Source organism: Callospermophilus lateralis, chromosome 10 (assembly GCF_048772815.1).
Source record: "Callospermophilus lateralis isolate mCalLat2 chromosome 10, mCalLat2.hap1, whole genome shotgun sequence".
In the NCBI taxonomy this organism is placed as follows: domain Eukaryota; kingdom Metazoa; phylum Chordata; class Mammalia; order Rodentia; family Sciuridae; genus Callospermophilus; species Callospermophilus lateralis.
In genome coordinates, this window is record NC_135314.1 from 103,981,073 (window position 1) to 104,001,576 (window position 20,504).

At 37.5% G+C, this 20,504-nt stretch overlaps 1 pseudogene; it reads right to left on the bottom strand.

Annotated features, from left to right (window-relative positions):
- Positions 1-485: 485 nt before the first annotated feature.
- Positions 486-1,037, bottom strand: LOC143408668 (ferritin heavy chain pseudogene; annotated as a pseudogene).
- Positions 1,038-20,504: the final 19,467 nt, after the last annotated feature.

Consider the following 20,504-nt stretch of genomic DNA (forward strand, 5'->3'; position numbering starts at 1 on the left):
CAGACTATTTTGAAGTAAATCCTAGATATCATACAAAAAAAAAAAAAAAAAAATGGTGCAACTGAAGAATTCAGCCCATTATTAATAGGAACAGTAATGATGATAATGATGTTCCACTATAAAGTGACAGGCATAATGAAAGGTATAGGGTTGAATAAATACCATTTGTTCATTGCCTCGATACCACAGGTTGGGATAAAGCATATATTATGTGTCAACCCCTGAGCTAGGCAGTGAAAACCCAGAAATTATCTGAATGTGGTTTATATTCCAGTGGGGAAGCAGATATCAGTCAAGTCTCATTAAAGTAATTTTTTTGGGGGGGTTACCAAGTGTCTTTATTTGAAGGAATGGTACAAATTAAAGAACATAAGTGGATGTTTTGGTACAACTTATAGAAAAGGTAAAGGTAACCCCAACATGCATGCACTACCTTGGTGACCAGGGAAGTCACTTCCATGGCCTTGGGAAAGTCAGCCTAAGGTTTAGCTCTTGTTGTCACTCTCTCCCAGGGTGTGCTTGTCAAAGAGGTACTCTGCCATGCCCGCTTCTGGGGCTCCCATCTTGCGCAAGGTGGTTACGTGGTCACCCAATTCTTTGATGGATTTCACCTGCTCATCCAGGTAATGAGTCTCAATGAAGTCACACAAGTGGGGGTCATTTTTGTCAGCGGCCAGTTCGTGCAGTTCCAGAAGTGACTGGTTCACATTTTTCTCCAAATGCAAAGCACACTCCATGGCATTGAGCCCACTCTCCCAGTCGTCGCGGTCTGGTTTCTTGATATCCTGAAGGAAGATTCGGCCACCTCGTTGGTTCTGCAGCTTCATCAGTTTCTCGGCATGTTCCCTCTCCTCCTGAGACTGGTGCAGAAAATATCTGGCAAAGTTCTTCAAAGCCACATCATCGCGGTCAAAGTAGTAAGACATGGACAGGTAGACGTAGGAGGCGTAAAGCTCCAGGTTGATCTGGCGGTTGATGGCGGCCTCCGAGTCCTGGTGGTAGTTCTGGCACACCTGCGAGGGGGACGTGGTCGTCATGATGGGAGGCTGCGGACAGGGACGGCGCTGGGGCCGGGGCCGAGGCCGGGGGCGGTCTGAGGGCGCAGTGAAGTGGCGGCGAAGGGCTGCTGCCTCGGAGCAGCCGGCCGGGTTGGGGGTTCCGTCCAAGCACTGTTGGAGCAGGAAACCGCCGCGAGGACTCTCGCGAAGAACGTCTCTCAGGTAACTTTCAAAAGAGCAAGTGGAAACATATGTAGTCTTTTCAACAAAGGATCTGGTACAACTGGATATCTATGTGCAAAACATGCATCTAGACACAGACTTTACATGCTTCATAGAAATAGATTCGAAATGAGTCATAAACCTACATGTAAAATGTCCTAGGAGATAGCATAGGTGAAAACCTAGATGAGCTTGGATTTGATGATGACTTATTAGGTAGGACACTAAAGGCATGATCCATGCAAGAAAGAATCAATAAGCTGTACACTTCATTAAATCAAAGATTTCTGCTCTGCAAAATACAGTGTCAAGAGAATGAGAAGACAAGACACAGACCAGGGAGAATATATTTTTAAAAGACTAATCTGACAAAGAACTGTTATTCAAAATATACAAAATATACACACAAAAAAAACTCTTAAAACTCAACAATAAGAAAATAAACAACCTGATTTAAAAATGGGTGAAATACCATAATAGACACCTCACCAAAATAGTATACAGATAGCCAGTAATCATATAAAAATATGCTTAAAATCTTATGTCATCAAGGAAATATAAATTAAAATAATAAGGTGCTATTTTACGTCTATGAGAATGGCCAAATTCTGGAACACTGACAATACCAAATGCTGATGAGGATGTGAAGCAACAGCAACTCTCCTCATTCTCTACTGGTGAGAATGCAAATGGTTTAGACATGTTGAAAGACAATTTGGCTCTTTCTTACAAAACTAAACATACTCTTAGCATAAGCTCTGGCAATTGTACTCCTTGGTATTTACCCTACAGGAATTGAAAATTTATGTCTACACAAAAACCTAACCATGGATGTTTATAGCATCTTTATCCATAATTGCCTATACTTAGAAGTAACCAAGATGTCCTCCTATAGGTAAATGGAAAAATAAACTTTTGTACATCCAGACAAAGGAAGCATTATTCAGTGCTTAAAGGAAGTGATGGAATAATAAAAAGACATGGAGAAAATTTAAATGCATATTATTGAGAGAAGTTAATCTGAAAAGGCTACACAATGTATAATTCCAACTATATGACATTCTGGAAAAGGCAAAACTGTGGAAACAGTTTAAAAGATAAATGATTTTTAGGGGTTGGATAGTGGGAGAGATGAATAGGACCAAGCACCAGAGCACCAAGGACTTTTAAGGGAAGTGAAACTACTTTGTATGATACTAAAATGGTGGATATGTGCTATTATAAATTTGTCTAAGACCATAGAATGTACAACACCAAGAATGAATCCTAATGTAAACTATAGACTTCGGGCTATTATGACATGTCAGTATAGATCCATCAAATAATAAAACATGTATCATTCTGGTGAGGGATATTGAAAATGGGTACGAGACTATGCATATGCATCTATGCTTTCTTCTTCATTGTGCTATGAACCTAAAACTTCTCTAAAAAATATAAAGTCTTTTTAAAAAAACCAAGTACCCAGGGATTTAGGAAGGACACATATCTCTGAGGTGAACTTCACACAGAATGGTGGGTCAGGAATGACACTGGTGAGAAGGAATAAAAAGAATCAACAAGAGAAGGAGTGAGTGTGTGTGTGTGTGTGTGTGTGTGTGTGTGTGTGTGTGTAAGCAGGCTAGAGCCATGTTTGCAGAGGCCTGAGACAAGGAACTTGGAGAAGAGCAGAGAGAAAGGTGGTGTGGCTGGAATGAGGTGAAGAGAGGGTAGACAAAGGCAAGGAGGTAAAAAAGGTCTGTTTAGGGCAGAATAAGAGCTTTGAATTTGAGCCTAATAGTAATGCCAGAGGGACACAGCTGTATTATCAGCATTTCCATCACATGGGAAGGCAAAGGAGGTGAGATTTTGGAGATTGTGATGTCTCCATGACTCTTTCCTCATTTCCCCCTGCCTCTGATGTCTAAAATTCCACCACAAGGTGTAATCCTTTTACTCTTCCTACATTTCCCTGTTGATAGGTTGAAAATTCTCCAGAACTCCTGAGGAGGGCTTCCAACACTGCAGCACTCTAGCAATAACTAAGGGATTTGAGAGCAGGCCCTAGGGCATGGAGAAAGTAGAAAGCCTATGGGTATAACAACCTGGGTCTGGAGGGGAAGCTAGAACAGCAAGGGAGGGGGGCAGGGCTTTGGGTCTATTGTGTTCCCCAGGGTGATTCTTCACTGACAACTGCACTAATTGTGGATTACATTGCTGATACATTATCCATACTGCTCAATTGATAATGTTTTGGCAGCTAAATATTTTATGACTGAAGACTCCCAAGGCGAAGGCAACCAGTTAGGAAATAGGATGGAGAATCCTCTGGAAGCTCACACCATGTGCTTCTTTGTGGGCACTACTGTTATGTGCGTCATGTGTCTCTGCTTGGCCTCTGCTCCCAGCATAGAGTGAAACCTCAAGATCAGTCCCCCATCTCATTCTAGCTGTAACTTACCTCTTCCCAGTGGTCTGTTGTTCAAGCCTCTCTTTCTTCTTGCGCCTCAAAGCCAAAGGTCTGACCTAAAACATTGGCCACAAAGTCTAAAGTAATTTATTTGAAATAAACATTTTTTTTGTAAACCCCCAATTCATATGAATGTATTAGTGTTTAAAAGCTAATAATGGCACAAGTTATTTATTTATTCTAACGCAGTATTGATTTAAATGCCCACTGTTTCTACTAAAACCTAAATAGGCACCTATCCTATGATCCACCTGTTTAACTCTTGGGTATTTACCCAAGATAATTCAGTACAAATGTTCATAAAAGAACATGAATGTGAATATTGATAGCATCTTTATTGCCCCAAACTGGAAACAAAGTGACTTTGAACACATAAATTGTAGTATATCCATACAACAGAGTACACTCAGCAATTGAAAGGAACAAACTCTGATACATGCAATATCATGGATGAATCTCAAAGACATTATGTTGAGCAAAATAAACCCAATATTTAATATTCCTGTGATGTGATTGTATGTATATAAAGTTCAAAAGCAAGTGAAACAAATCTGCACTGTTAAAAGTCAGAGTGTTGATTACCTATAAGAGAAGAGGTTATTGACTGGGAAAGAAATAAACAAAATAGGTGTTTGAATATAAGAAAGGCTTTGGGGTGATGACATTTTTCTAAATCTTGATTTGGGTAATTTACAGGAGTATATATATAGGTAAAATTCATTAAGCTTTACATTAAAAACTGTACTCTTTACTACAGATTTATGCCTCATTTAAGAAAAAAAAAAATCTGCCACCAGGGCACTGTGCAGCTGACTGAGTCCTGCTGTTCCAGTTTACCATTGCTGAAAAGAGTTGAGGGAAGATGAAGTTCTGGAGCAGACTTGTTTTGAGATTCTTAAGGGAAATGGGCAGTCCCTAGGCGAGAGGGTTAAAAGAAAAAGTTGTTCAGGTAGAAAGAAGATGCCTCTGGTGGTCACAGCTGAGCGGTTGCAAGGAACGTGGATGCAGTGTGGAATCAAACAGCCCTAGGAGGACCTCTAAGTAGGAAAGAACTTCACTTTATCATGATCAGTGACTCCGCATAGCCACAGATGGGGGCGGGGTAGTGTTACCTAGAGAACTGAGATACATGAGTTCTTACCAGAGTACACATGAAGGGGAGGAAAAAGAGATATGCTATGAATAAAAACAGCTCTTTTCTATTTTTTGAATGTATACAGATATCATTTCATTTATATATCAGAACTGTGTGACATAGCATCTATTACCCCCACTTTACACAGGAAACAGACTGAGTTCATGTGATAGGATGAAAGTCACACAACTGGTCCATGCAGTATTCAAACCCAGGGTGGTAAAACCAGAACCTGCACCCCAACCACTACACTCTCTGCTGGATGATCAATAAGTGTGCAACCAGTTTGATACACCCATGGGAGACCCAATTTGACAGTCACTTCCATACTTGTTCTCTTAAGAGAGGGTTCCAATAGAAGAACTAAAACAGACCATGGACAGAGGAGGCACCAATCGATAATAGTGAGAACACGTGGACAGGGGAAGAGATTAGGAAAGGAGAAAATTCCAGAGACCATAAAAAGAACAGGCCGAAACTCCCCACTGGATTCCCAGCTTGGGAGCTCCTTTTCTTCAGAGAATTCTATCTCTATATCTCTGTCTTTTTTTTTTCAATAAACCTGCTTCTTGCTTGCTGTCTCTGTGTCCTGTTCTTCAGTTCTTTGCTGAATGGAGACAATGAACCCATCACCCCTAGATGGTAACACTACCACTTAGTTAATCCCTATCAGGGGATTAATTCAGTGATTGGTCATAACCCAATAATTTCACCTCTAATATTCCTACATGAGCTTTTTGGGGACATTTCACATCCAAACCATAACAGTCCCTATCTATAGTCTGCTTCTGTGTCAAAGTCCTTCTTAATGTCACCTCAATTCAATTCTATTATGATTCTGTATCATTTCAGTTATCAAAATACCAGTTATTAAAACTCAGTTCCATTCATTTTCAAGCTCCAATTTTCAAGGGTGGTAATGTCTTGTGCCGGTAGAGTGGTAACCTGGCACAAGTGAGGCCCTGAGTTTGATCCTCAGCACCACAAAAGAAAAAGTAATAATAAAAAACCCCTCCAGTTTCATATTTGATCCAAATTCTTTTTCCTTTCCCAGGTTCAGGCTAAACCAGTGGTTCTGTGGATTTGGAATGTGGCAGATGGAGTGGTCTGCTTCTTTTGCAATGCACCCCCACCCCACCCTGCCCTCTACCTTATGCTTCTTCTGAGGACCAAAGTCATCTCCCTAAGTAACAGCCTGTACTGAGGTTTGGTTTCTGATGGCTGTTGCCACCAATTCCCTGATCTATTGTGTGGGACCTACATAACAAACCACCCCACACTTAATGGCATAAAACAACTACCATTTGGTCACGCTCACAGATTTTATAGGCCAACAATTTGAGACAGGCACGAAGGGATGGATTTTCTCTGCCTCAGCTAGGAAGACTAAGAGACAGAGGGTGATCTGAGCCTGTCACTCTCATGCTAGATGCTTGCTTGTACTGGGAGGTTGTGAACACTGTAACTGTCAGCTGAAGCATCTACATCATCTTCTTCATTGGCTTGCGCTTCCTTATGGCATGGTAGCCTCAGAAAAGCTGGATTTCTTACATGGCCGTTTAGACTTCCAAGTGTGTATCACATTCTGTCAAAAATTACAAGTCTTCCCTGACTAGAAAGTGAAGTTGAGCCAGAGAAGAAATGAGGTTCAAGCAAGCCTATGAGGGTTCTGAAAAGAGAGGAGAACTTTATATCCAACTTGAGACAGGCATTGGGAGATAAAGAATGAGTTTGGGAGAAAATGGAAGAAGGGTTGAGAACTGGGTTTGTCCAATATGGTAGTCAGTGGCCATGAATGGTTATTTAAAATTTAAAGGCTTAAAATAAAACAAAATTAAAATTTCAGTTCCTTAGTTACACTAGCCACATTTCAAATATTAAATAGCCACATGAGACTAGTGACTATTGTCCTGAATGACATAGATTGTAGAACAGTTACATCATCACAAGAAATTTTTCTGAACAGTATCAGTTACAGAACAGTTACTTATAGCAGGCAGCTTTTTTTCATTAAGTAGCCTTAGCATAATGGGTGGGATGGGTGGTGGGCTTCTCCAGGAAGTGAGCCATTTGGGGCCAAGAGTGGATATGATTTTCCAGAACAATCCAGAGCCATTGGAGCCAAGTTCTGCTACACTCAAGTTCAAAACTTTTTTGTTGAATAAAGAAATGAATGAGCTGGGTAGTATCTCTCTCTCTCTCTCTCTCTCTCTCTCTCTCTCTCTCTCTCTCTCTTTCTCTCTCTCTCTCTCTCTCTCTGTGTGTGTGTGTGTGTGTGTGTGTATAGCAGAAAGCATCTACAAAATGGGCTAAGTTTTCTCATTAACTAAATGAAAGAAATTCTAACAGGAGCTTTTAAGAGGAGCTACAGAAATGTTTTGAGCAGTGCTAGCTATATCAGAATGAGCATAAAACCTCTCAAAGAAACTACTTTGGAAGGGGCCACATTCTACTAGCTGTTGTATATGCTCAAGGTTAAGACCCCTAGCCACTCTGGGTTTCTATTCTCCATTTACAAAATGAAGAATAATGACCAAAGACATGCTAGCTATTTCTGTGTATCTTATGATTTGAATCTATTTTTGTTAAAAGAGTTTCCTTGTCATACTTCAAAACTGCTGTGAAAAGAATCATATCAGCTGGTTATCAGCCATCTTGTAAATAGCAAATAGATTCCATACCATGAGCCAGTTTGTATTAATTGGTAGTACTTTCTTAGAAAACTCTGTCAAGAGTTTCAAGGCCATGTCCAAGCTGAGTGGAAAGTAGGCTTGGTTGATTAGTAATGCCTGCCTTGGGGAATCAAGCATGGAACACATGGACATCTGCCATCTCAGGTTTAAGTTCTGTCTAGCCTTTACTCCCTTGCCTAGGTCTACTGTATGTACTAGAGAGACTAAATGTTTGCTTTCCTAGCTTTTGTTGCAGCTGGGGGGCAGTGGGGTGGTGGTGGTGGTGGTTCCATATCACAGATGTGATTTTGCAGCTATGGCAGCCATCTTGTGACCAGGAAGAAGTTTCAGAGAATCAGAGATTCAATCTCTGAATCCATGGAACCTCTACACCACTGCCAGCAGCTGCCTATCTTCAGACATCATGTTAGGTAAGAAAAATAACTCCCTAATTATTTTAGCTATCAGGGCTTGGCACTTCTGTGAATTTCAGCAGAATGGTTTCTTAACTTTCCAACTCCCTGTCCCCCAGTTCTTCTCACCTCTGATAACCCTTCCTTCCCGCTTAGTGTTCAACATTTCTCAACCTGAAATCTGCAGGGTGAGCCCTGCTCTAATCATAAGCCCATGATGACAGATGTCATCAATGTCATTGCCCATAGACAGAGAACAAAAAATGTGTCTGTGAGACCCCTCCCCACAACTTTTCCTTTATTCCATCAAAGTAGATCCAGATCCCTTCTTTCTAAGTTTTTTTTTTCTTTTGTGGTACTGGGTACTGGCCTTGCATATACTAGGCAAGCTTTCTGTCACTGAGCAATATCCACAGATCCCAGACCTTTCCTCCTCAGCAAGAAAGCACCAGTGTCAGGGTCTCCTCCTTAACTCAGGTTCTCAGAGGTAGCAAGCCACATGCAAATACACATGCCTTGTAAATAGCTGCCTTGTAAATACACAGCAGCCAAGGAAAGCCCTTTCTAATCATGCTTCCTGTGGACTTTGAAATTCAAGTTCTATTAGGACTCCAACCATCCTAGCCATACAATGACATGTCTATAGGAACCTCCTCAGGTTTGTGCAAGTCAAGCACTCAGGCACCTTGATTCCACCCCAGGCGTGGGTGGAATGCTTATCTCCTGACCTTTAAACACCCATCAGCTGTGTCCCTGTCTAAATTTGCCCTTTTGTTCCCAGCCAAGAGGGACAACAGAGCTTAAAGTCACAGAAGAACAATCATAATGCATAACAACTTTTTCTGGAAACTAAATTAATTTAGGTGATCATAAATTGACTTGATAGTTAAAAAGTCCATGGATTTTGAGTGAGAGATTTCCCATCCTAGTGGAAGCATCTATGAAATTTTGTCTCAGAAATTGATCCGTAGTCTCTGCTCTACTCATGTGGGCCTTGGTTTATACTTAGCTACAGTCTGGCTTTCAGACCTTTGTGTGCTAGATTTCTAGTATCTGAATTCCCTTGAAGTTATGGTTTAATTGATCTTCCATTCCACGTGGCTGTCAATAACAGCATGCTCTTTTACAGGTGTGTACTTGCTTCTGTGCCCTTTTGCATGATGCAACTCTGATAATTTATATTTTCACATGGTTGCCTATTTGTTTGCTTGTTTGTTTCAATGCTAACATTTCCCTGGAGTTGCCCTTTTCCCTATAATCCATTACTGAGGATAAAAACCACATGCAATGAACCACATATGTATTTGGTAAATGTTCAATAATAGGCTAATAAATGTTAGTGTCAGAGATGGGTAAATATTTTCTGAATGCAACCTATACTCTCAAGTTAAATTAACTTGAACATAAGGTAATAAGTTTTCTTTTAGCATGGGTTAGCTAAATCTATCTTGAAAAACAGAAACCAAACTAGAAATTCATTTGCATTCTAATGGGTCCACCCTTAGATGTCCTTTTACCTCCTTTCTTGCCATCAACTGTGTTTTTCACCAACATGGAATCTGGAGCATCCTGAGCATCTGTAGGAAGAGGAGGAAATTACTTAATAACACTATGAACAACTATATGATTAGTAGAATCACTCCAGTGGAGTCTTCAAATGGTTGCTTACAACATGCTAAATATATTGGATGAAAACTTTTAAAAATTTAAAACATAGTTACACAATTGACTCTTTGGGTTCACATTCTGAAGAGGCACATCTTCAAAGACAAGGGGAATTTCTTTCTGATTTGGAAACCTCCTGCTTCTGGCTCTGAAACCATTTTAGAAGCAGGATGACTCTGCAAGTTGGAACCAAACAAAAGGGATGAGAAACCTTCTGCTGTGAGCAAGTATTTCCTTTTAAGCTATGAAGAAAGACAGTTTCAGCACTTATACAAGTTTGTGATATTTTCCTTCCCAGATTAGGTTATTTTTTTTTTTCTCCTAACAAGTTGGATAATGCCCCAGAGCTAACAATTACTTAACTTTCTTTAATTTGAAGAATACATCAATGTCATGGATATTGTCAAAGTTATCAGATTTTGGTCTTGAGAATGTCATTTAATGTTTTTGTTAATGCATGTGTGTAAGAATATTCATAATGATAATTTGAATCTAATAATATTTTTCTTGTCATTACAAGAACTGATCAGTATAAAAAAAGAAATAAATGTGTCTTCACATTGTTGCAAAAAGCACACCAAATGGCTTGAGTTGCTCTTTATTTATTTATTTATTTTAAATTTTGCAACAGTCTCATTAAGTTGCTGAAGTTGGCCTTAAACTTGAGATCGTTTTGCCTTAGCCTCCAGAGTTGCTGAGATTACAGACATGTACCACCACGCTTGGCCTGCTCTTCTTAACACATGATACATATTTTTAAACATACATATATTTGTAAGTCCGTAAAAATTTAGGAATATGACTTGATGTGATAGCAACAATAAAAAAACATTTATTTTATCATGAGCAGGTTTTCTGAACCAGATTATAAGTAGTGACATTTTTCAGGCTGCAGTAAAGCTATTGCCATGGAATTTCCAGAGAACATTTCACTTCACTGTTATTTATAGCTTAGCTCAGCCTCTTTCTATTATTTATACTTAAATATAGAAAGAAATCTTTTCCTGTTCCTCTTTCTTTGGATTTTTTTTTTCAACTCCCACACAAATCTATGAGTCATAAATGAGACTAGGAAAATGAATGGTTCCCATCACACAAGAACACTTTTTGGCTACCCATGTGAATTTAGGTATTACCAAGGCAGGTTCAAATTGCAAATAAAACAATGTCTATTTGAATTCCATTCAGAAAAATTAAAAATTATGAAGTTGGCACATCATCCTTATGTTCAGATTTAACAAAATATTTTTTATATATGAACACAACACTTTCTGAACTTTCACATAGATACTGTAAAATATGTGTAACTAATGGAGTGGGAAAATGGGAACTCTGCTTCTAATCTTAGCTCTCCACTTCTTGATTAGGTGGTCTAGTTATCACCATTGGTAAGATAGACATAATATCTGTCTTACCTCCCCTTATCAAGGATGTAAAAAGAGTCTAATGCAATAAAAGATATAAAGGTGTTTTGTGAACTTTAAAGTGCCATCATAATTTTTAGATATGTTTATTACTGTTTCTTCAGTTAAAATAATTGTAGAGGCAGAAGAATGACTAGGCAGTGAAATGAATTGACAGTCAGATTATGAATTTGTCTGCTGCTGCAAACATATTTTAGTGCTAAACTTAGTCCCCAAGGATCTGATAATGAATTAAGTCCTGTAATACAAAAAGACATAATTGATCACCATAAGTCAAGTCTAATTCAATCTGAATGATCCAATGATGAGTAAGGAAGAAATGTTTAGTACACAGAGACCTATTGTATTTTTGCAGTTGAACTCAAGTTTGTTTACATCCAAGAGTGAGCTATTCCTGCAAAATTTCATCTCAATGATTCCACATATGATTTACGTACAAATCTTACAAATATTACTCATCAGTTTCATAATAATTTCTGTTTCAGGTATGGATAAATTAAAGTCTCAAAATAGCTTTCTAATTAGACTTTATTAAAATTTGGTTAGAGTCGTTATCACATGCTATTATTATAGTTATACAAACATTGTTAGAGTATTTGAATTTCTTTTGAAAAAAAAACTTTTGGTAAAGCTAGGCTTACCAAGTGTAGAGCTAAAGGTGTAAAACACGAAACAATTTTTTATGGATAATAATATATATGGCAAACCTTCCAATAATATTAAAGAATGTATAATGAAAAGTTAATCTCTTTACCAGGGCAAATTCCCAAATCTCCCAATTCACTTCCCTCTCAAGTAAATACTCTTAATTAATCTTGTGTATTTATGCTTAGATACATAAACATATATGTTTATATGTTATATGTATACATATACATATATATTTAAGAACAAAATACAAAAGGTAGAACAATATGTTTGTTTTCTACATTTTCCCTTTTCTTTTACTTGGTTGTCCTGAAGGTTAATTTTACACAAACTTCTATTCAAATTTAGTTCTGTTTTATTTATTTATTTATGTATTTATGTATGTATGCAATTTATTTATTTTTGTGGCACTGAGGATTGAACCCATGGGTGCTCTACCACTGAGTTACATCCCAGCTACCCTCTCTACCCCAACTTTTGGGTACTGGGGATTGAACTCAGGGACCCTCAAACACTGAACCACATCCTCAGCTCTATTTTATATATTATTTAGAGACAGGTTCTCACTGAGTTACTTAGTGCCTTGCCTTTGCTGAGACTGGCTTTGAACTCATTATCCTCCTACCTCAGCCTCCCGAGACGCTTGGATTATAGGTGGGCACCACTCTGCCTGGCCCCCGTCCTTTTTATTTTGATACAGCATCTCACTAAGTTTCCTAGGCTGGACTCAAATTTGTGTTTCTTCTGCCTCAGTCTCCTGAGTAAGTAAAATTACAGGCATGTGCCGAAGTACCTGGCTTGTTCCATATATTTTTTTAAACTTTATTTAGCACTCAGTTTCAGAGCTCTCAATCTCTTTTATTTATTTATTTTATTATTTTAAATATTATTTTAGTTGTAGGTGGACATAATATTTTTATTTTTATTTTTATTTATTTATATTTTTTTACATGGTGCTGAGGATCAAACCCATTGCCTCATGCTTGTGAGGCAAGCGCTCTACCACTGAGCTACAAACCCAGCCCTTGCCCCATATTTTTAATAGCTGCATAACAATTTATTGTGTATTTGAAAGTATAATAATTTATTTAACCAGTTCCATATTATTGTGAACAATATTTTGTTGTTACCAACAAGGCTAAAATCCTTTTACATACATCTGTATTGTATATTAAAAGTAAAGGATAAATTGATATTTTCAGATTTCTTGAAATTTAGTAAGATGAAAGGATTTACCTACTCATCTTTTTTTTTTTAATCTGAAAAAACTCTCTGAATCACTTTTTTAACCAAATGTGAACAACAGAACTGAATGCCATAGTTTAAATTTAACCCTGTGCTGATTCACATTTGGATGTTGTGTCTGACAACCCAAAAGTAAATTATTCTGAGGACAAATTCAAAGAAAACTCTAGCATTTAGAAAATAGCTAATTTCTTATAAAAAGTAAACAAGCCTATAGCAAACAGAGGGGAAATATGAGAGATGAGAGAAGATGATACTTTGACTAAATAAAAAAAAAAAAAGTTTGAAATTTTGTTATTTGGATTTGCTTTTGGCAGTTGTCTGCAGCAAGTCTCAGGACATTACAATTTCACAAAAACAGTGCCATGCATGCCATTTTATGGGAGGCTCCCAGGGCAAGAAGATTCAGCCCTTCAAATGAGATTAGGATAAGGAGGAACTTTTTCCCCAGAGTCCTCTGCCTTGACACTGCATATCAGGACACTTTGGTGGTGCTATGGCAATATAAGCTGGTTTGGGGACAGAAGGAAAAAAGGACCCTACTGTGTGCCCACAGGGCCAAGAGCTTGCAGAGCACTATTACCACACTCAAATCAATTCTGAACTACCCCCTGATACATGGGGAAGATGGGCCAAATGTGCTCCCCCTCAAGGAGGGCTTCATTATGCGGCCTCCATTTCCTTTGCATTTTCTGCATTGTTCACCTACATTTTTTAAAAAATATATATCTCAATTATCTAGCTTTTCAGGAGGAGACACATTTGCTTAAAAATGAATTGTCCTCATCATTATTCTAACTAATTCCAGGATGATATCAAAACCAATTCTCTTTGCTAGTGGACATGAGAACTTGTGCGCTCTGATTCTGCTGTGTCACTGACCAATGGCCTCCTAATCTGAATTTTCTGCTTCCCAGATCTTCTAAAAGGGGCAGACAAGCAATGTCATATAAAATGTATGTGAACGACTCTGAAATTTGTGGGTCACTGTAAAAATGTCATCCATCCTAGTGATTATTTATCTTACTCTGTTGTTTTTATGGCCACGTAGGTCCTGAGGCCTGATGGGAAAGGAGTTCTCTGAAGATGAATTGCACTTAACGGTTTCTCATTTTCTCTGCAGCCAAACCAGTGTGATTTCATAATGGTCCTAATTTTTTTCATTGGCTTAATGGCTACATTTCCTACCAGGGATACAGACTTGGGAGATGAATGTTTTTATGGATTTCTTCCCTCTGGCCATATTTCCAAGTGGTAATGTCTCAGGCTTTTGTTAGAATTCTCTCAAGGAAGATTTCTAGCATCCTCTCTTACCAATGTCCTGCTGGCAAGAGGATGCATCTTGAGCCAACCAGTCATAAAACCCTACTGCCAGAAACTGAGGCAGCAGTTAACGGAGTGGGGGAAGAGAGCCACACATCAGGCTGCATCCTTCTCTGCTCCATTTCTGACAGGCTCTGCTTCTTCTGCTTACTTAAACAATATATTGTTTTCTTCTGATATCAAAAGTGAATAAGTGCTTGTAAATAATTCAAACAATCTAGAAATGTATAATTTAAGACATTGTCAATGACTCCTTCTGCATAAGCGCTGTTAAGAATTTGTAGATTATTAAAGGATTTTTGGGTTTTTCCCAATATTTCAATATAAAAAGGATTACAATAAATTTTTTTTTCGTATTTCTTTGTAGATCTTGCAAGTGTTTCAGTTGGGCAAGTTGCTAGATGTGTCTGCCTATACTTGAATAATGTTAAATTTTTAGTTACGAAATAAGACTAAGTAGCATTTTATTATTAGAGTAATAATTGGTAAACAAAGAAAATTTGGTCATACCAAAGCATGTCAATCAGAGGTGTGTACCATTTTTCATGTGCCCTGTTGGTTTCCTGGTGGTGGAGAATAAAGAAAATGGATCTGAGGGAAGAGATCAATGTGGTCCCAGTTGTGGTGTGATTCCATTTATGATTAGAAAGCCAGTCCCACATAGTCTATGAGGGTCTGGGCTATGCCACCAGACTGTCCCATTCCACATCTGAGCTCAAATGCTTCCTTACTTTGAATTTCAATTTGTGAACTAGAAGGGCATTCATTGGCATCATTTAATATAAGTTAGGTTGTAAGAATTCAGGGAATCATATCAGTTTAACACCTAGAACTACCTGAACACATCATCAGTACTTGATACATGGTAACTATTTATATGATCAATACTCAAAATGGTTCTCCATTTATGGAATAGTCTTGGAGAACGCACTTTCTATCTACTTCAATCTTCACAAAACTCTTATGTCCTATTGGATAGGGGATACAAGGTGAATATTATCATGCCTACTTTGTAGCCAAGGAAATTGAAACTTTGAAGAGTTTAAATAACCTGCTTGGTTCTCTCTATCCATTAACAGGGGAGCTGTCCCTGACTGGTCAGTAAGGGTACCACTTGTATACATTATGGTTAAGAATCCAGAGCTTATATATGAATGCTATAAAAAGAGGATTTCACATTAAATTCATTTTTTTTCATAAATAAACACAGATGGATTAGCCAGAAACAATTAAGCTTTGTTCCACCCCGGGTGCAGAATCAAATGGTATGGAAGGAGAAGGGATGGGGTTAAGATTTATCTGTTTTTATTAAATAAAAACAGAGATAAATGAAACTGACTATACTAAAATGATAACTTAAGAAAGAAAAAAAAATAAATGCAGATAATTTTGAGCACAATTTTGTGTGCATTATGGGATACTTCAAATTAATGAACTTATAAATATTTTTGTGACCCAGGGTTTTAATTACTGGTGAATAAAGAGATACAAACAAGGAATTGTTAGAAGGTGAGAAAGAACTTTTGCTTTTGGATTTGCATTGAGGTATCAGAATAAACTCAGGTGTGTGGAGGAGGGTGGGTGTGAATGAGTGACTCTTTCCTAGTCTGTTTTCTTTAAAGGTCTAGAAACAGTGATGCACTTATAGAAATGAGCACACTTAGGACCCAGTTCTTGATTTCTGAATACTATTTTCCCTCTAACAAGAATCATGGTTCCTTAGAAAAATGGCTGATTCTATGTCAGTGGTAAAGAAAATGCAAGATAAGCCTGGAAAATTCTGTTGAATTAGAAAGTAATGAAATTCTCAAAGACTAATGGGGATCATGCCAAAAAGCACAGTGTGAACAGGAGTTCTCACAGGTCATATCTGACAATAAGAGCATAGAAAGAATAATGACAGTAGTGGGTAACAACCTAGGGAATACAAAATATATGAGGGTATAGTAATAATTGTATTTGTCAGAGTTCTCTAGAGGAACAGAACCATCAGGATGCATATGTAGATATGATTATAAAATGGAGATTTATATGATTGACTTACAAGATTAGAAGCTGGATAGTCCCACAATGGTCTTTTGCAGGCTGAAGAGCTGAAGGAACCAGTAACTGCTCAGTCCAAGAAGGTGGAGCCTCTGAAAAAGAGGGATCAATGATGTTAGTCTCGGACCAAAGGCCTGGAAAAAATCTCTGGAGAGTCACCACTCAGAGTCCACTTTGGAAGAGCTAGAGTCTGATGTCTTCAGGTGATTACAGCAGCACTTGAAGCACCCACTCAAGAAGAATTGAGCTGGCATCTGTTCCTGTTTCCTAGTTCTTCCACCTTTTTGTTCCATCCAGGACCCCAACCCATTGCACTGTGCTACCCACATTTAGGGTGGGTCTTTCCCTCAGTTTGCCTATCATTCCTAGAAATTAACACATGCAGAAGTCTTTTAATCTTAGGCATCTCTTAATTAAACCAATTTGACCATTTGGATTAACCATCACAATAATTAATGAGTAAGAAAGAGGGTCTGGGTGTTGTTCAGTGGTAGAGTGCTTGCCTGGCATGTGTTAGGCCCTGGGTTTGATTCCTTACACCACAAAGAAATACAACAGAAAAATAAAACAAAAAAGTCTGGAATTGAGAGGAGGTGATTGGTGAAGGAAAAGCTTTTCTTTACAGTTTTAGGCCAGATGATAAATTCAGGCATTATAAAATCACTATATTGTAACCTTGAATTTAAAAATTATGTGAAAGGCTGTTGGGGGCTAGAATATTCATTAGGTCTGGCAGGATAACCACAGATTGCTTTTTCATTCCAAAGGGGAAAAGCATATTTATAAAGGAGAGATCTGGCCATCAACCTTAACCAAATGCTCAAAATTAGTACCGTCAACAAAAAACATTTTATTCTTCCTGATATGAGGCAATTAGAAGTACACCCTTACTTGTATGTTCTGAAGAGCAGTAAAAAGCTAGAAATTTGCAAAAAAAAGTATATCCCTTACCTATTCTTGCCAAAAATAGTTAATCATATAGTAATAGGGAAACAGAACCAATCCAGAATATGTGACTCTCTACAAGACTACTGGACTCTTACATAAAATCAATATCTCAAAAAGCAAAAATAGAGTAGGAGGACCAACATAAAATAAAAAAGGCTAAGAAAAAACGAAGAGACATGGCAGTTGAAGAGACTGCTATAACAGCTCAATTCACAATAGCCAAGCTATGGAACCAACCCAGGTGCCCTTCATTGGATGAATGGAAAAAAGAAAATGGGATATATGCACATACACCCCAATGGAATAATACTCAGCCATAAAGAAGAAAGCAATTATGGCATTTTTCAGTAAATGGATGGAACTGGAAAATATCATGCTTAGAAAGCAATTATGGCATTTTTCAGTAAATGGATGGAACTGGAAAATATCATGCTTAGAAAGCAATTATGGCATTTTCCAGTAAATGGATGGAACTGGAAAATATCACCCAAAACCAAACGCTGAATGTTCTGATATATGGTTGGCTAGCCCACAACAAGTGAGGGTGGGGAGGTGAAAAGTAGAAGTTCATTGGATTAGACAAAGGGGAATGAAGGGAAGGGAGGGAAATGGGAATAGTAAAGACAGTAGAATTAATTGGACATAATTTTCCTATGCTTATATATGAATATATGAATAGTGTAACTCCCCATCATGTACAACCATAAGAATGAGATCCTCATTAGAATGGTTGTACTCTATGTGTGTGTAATATGTCAAAATACACTCTACTGTCATGGATGTCTAAAAACACCAAATAAAATTAAAAAGGAACAGCTATAAACCATTTCAGGGACAACTGAGGAAATTTGAATATGAGCTGAATATTATATAATGTTATTGAATTGAAATTAATTTTCTGGAGGAATGTGTTATAGTTGGATCTGTAATAACCCTTGAAAGCTCATGAATTGAAGACTTGATTCCCCATTACAGCGATGTCCAGAGATGGGTTTTTGGAAAGTGATTGGATCATGAGTGCTCTGAACTCACCAGTGGATTAATCCATTGAGAGCAAAATGGACTACTGGGAAATGAGACCTGTTGAGGGAGTAGGTCCTTGGGGACATTTCCTTGAGGACTATATCTTGTCCCTAGCCCCTCCCTCCCTCTCTCTTTTCTGTTTCTCAGCTGCCACGCGTGAGTAGCTCTTCTCCACTTTACCCATCTACATGTTTCTACCTCGGAGCCAGCCAACTGTGGACTGAACCCTCTGAAGTCATGGTGATAAATCTTTCCCTCTTTAAGTTGTTTTTTCAAAGGTATTTTTCACAGTGATGAAAAGCTGACAGACATAGGAATGAAAAATAGTAAATTTTTGTTCTGGAGATCTGTCACACAATAATATAAATATACTTAACGTTACTGAACTATTTTTTTCAAGTCCAGGGTTTAAAAGCACTCTGCCATTGAACTACACCCATGGTAAATTTTATGAGTATCCTCCCTCCCAATTCAAACTTTTAAAAAATTGTTAAAAATTAATATTCTGAGCTCTGATAATGGTATTTTGGCTATTTAGAAAATTCTTAAGCAATGCATGTTGAAGTATTTATTATAAATGAAGTGTCATGCTAACCACAGTTTACTTTCAAATGATTCAGCAGAAAATAAAAAATGTGTCTGTGTTGAAAGAAGGATGAAAAGTAGGAAAATGTTAATAATTGTTGGATTATATATGGGTATTACTATGGCTTGAATATTTATCACCTTCCAAACTAATTTTTAAATTTACCTTTAAGAGATGGGATCTTAATTAGTCCTTATGAAAGGACTAATGCCCTTATCATGGGAGTGGTTTGGTTATCACAGGATTGGATTTCTTATAAAAGGAAGAATTTGGCTCCCTTTTGTCTATCTCTCACTCTCCTTTTATCTTCCTATCATATTATGACCCAGCAAGAAGGCCTTTACATTGGACTTCCCAGACTCCAGAACAATAAGTCAATAAATTTCTGTTAATTATGAATTACCTAATCTTAGGTAATTCTGTTACAGTAGTACAAAATGAACAAAAACAGGTAAATAAGATAGGTATGTACTAGTTATTTTCCTAAAAATTATCCAACTAAAAAGGTGACAAAAACCAAGATAATCACCCAAACTGTAATTTGCTTTGATTTGAATTTCTTTAACAAATGAGACTGAATATTTTCCTTCATGTTGTTTTGATTATTTCTATTTTAATTATGTGACTGGTCTGATATGACCCTTCTCTCATTGGGGTCTCTTAATTGGGTCATATCTACTTACATAAGCTCTCTGTAGATACAAATATTAAAATCCTGAACCATTATTATTATAAATATATTGTTCCCATATTATTTCCTTACAATATTAGAGAGCCTGTGTCTAGTCTGAGCCCATTTTGCTGTCTTCCTTGAGTGATCTTATCTAGTCCCATACCTTTATTTGCTAGTGATTTCCAATTTTAGAAATATGGCCTCATGTCTTCCAGTGTTATTCCAGAGGCAATGACCAGCTGGTGCCCAGACATTGACTTTTTAATACCATTAAGTTTCCCTTTAGAAATGAATGAATCTGTGGCAGAAGCAGGGAAAGTAATAAATAAACATAAAACATCTTATTGTACCAGAAGTAAGGAAGAATTCAAAGGCCAATGGAAATTTATTAAAAGGACATAGAAGCTATCTTGAAGGGACTTCCAATAGACAAATCTAGGATAATTTGAGTATCAAAATAAATAATGATAGACTAAAATAAGAATCCATGAGTCCATATGAAGATTGGATTATCTCATAAATTACCAGATAATAAATGGTTTAGAAAAAAAAAAAAAAAAAAAAAAAAATAAATAAATGGTTTAGCCATAAATTCTCTGTCACACTATTGAACTCTGTTGTGGCAAACAACAACAACAACAACAAAACAGTCATAGACAATATGTAAGTGAAAGAAAGGCTGTGTTCCAAAAAACTGGCAGGAGGCCAGATTTGGCCTATGGGTTATAGTTTGCCTACTTCTGTACCTAAATAACACAGGAATAAATAAGTGGAGAGAAGAGAAAGTTTTTCATTATAGTAGAATGTGAACTAACAAGCACAGAAGAATGTTGAAGTTTAAAAACAAATCACAGTGTGGCAAACATTATAGTAATTATTAATCCAGGAAAGAAACATCAAAGGATGCTGAAAATAGGATACAGAATGAGTTATTTATGCAGTTGTTAAGTATCTCCATATAAAAGGCTTATTAATTACAAAGGCGGGGGGGAAGTATCTTTGTGGTGGGGAAACCTGCAGACACAATCTCAATGGAA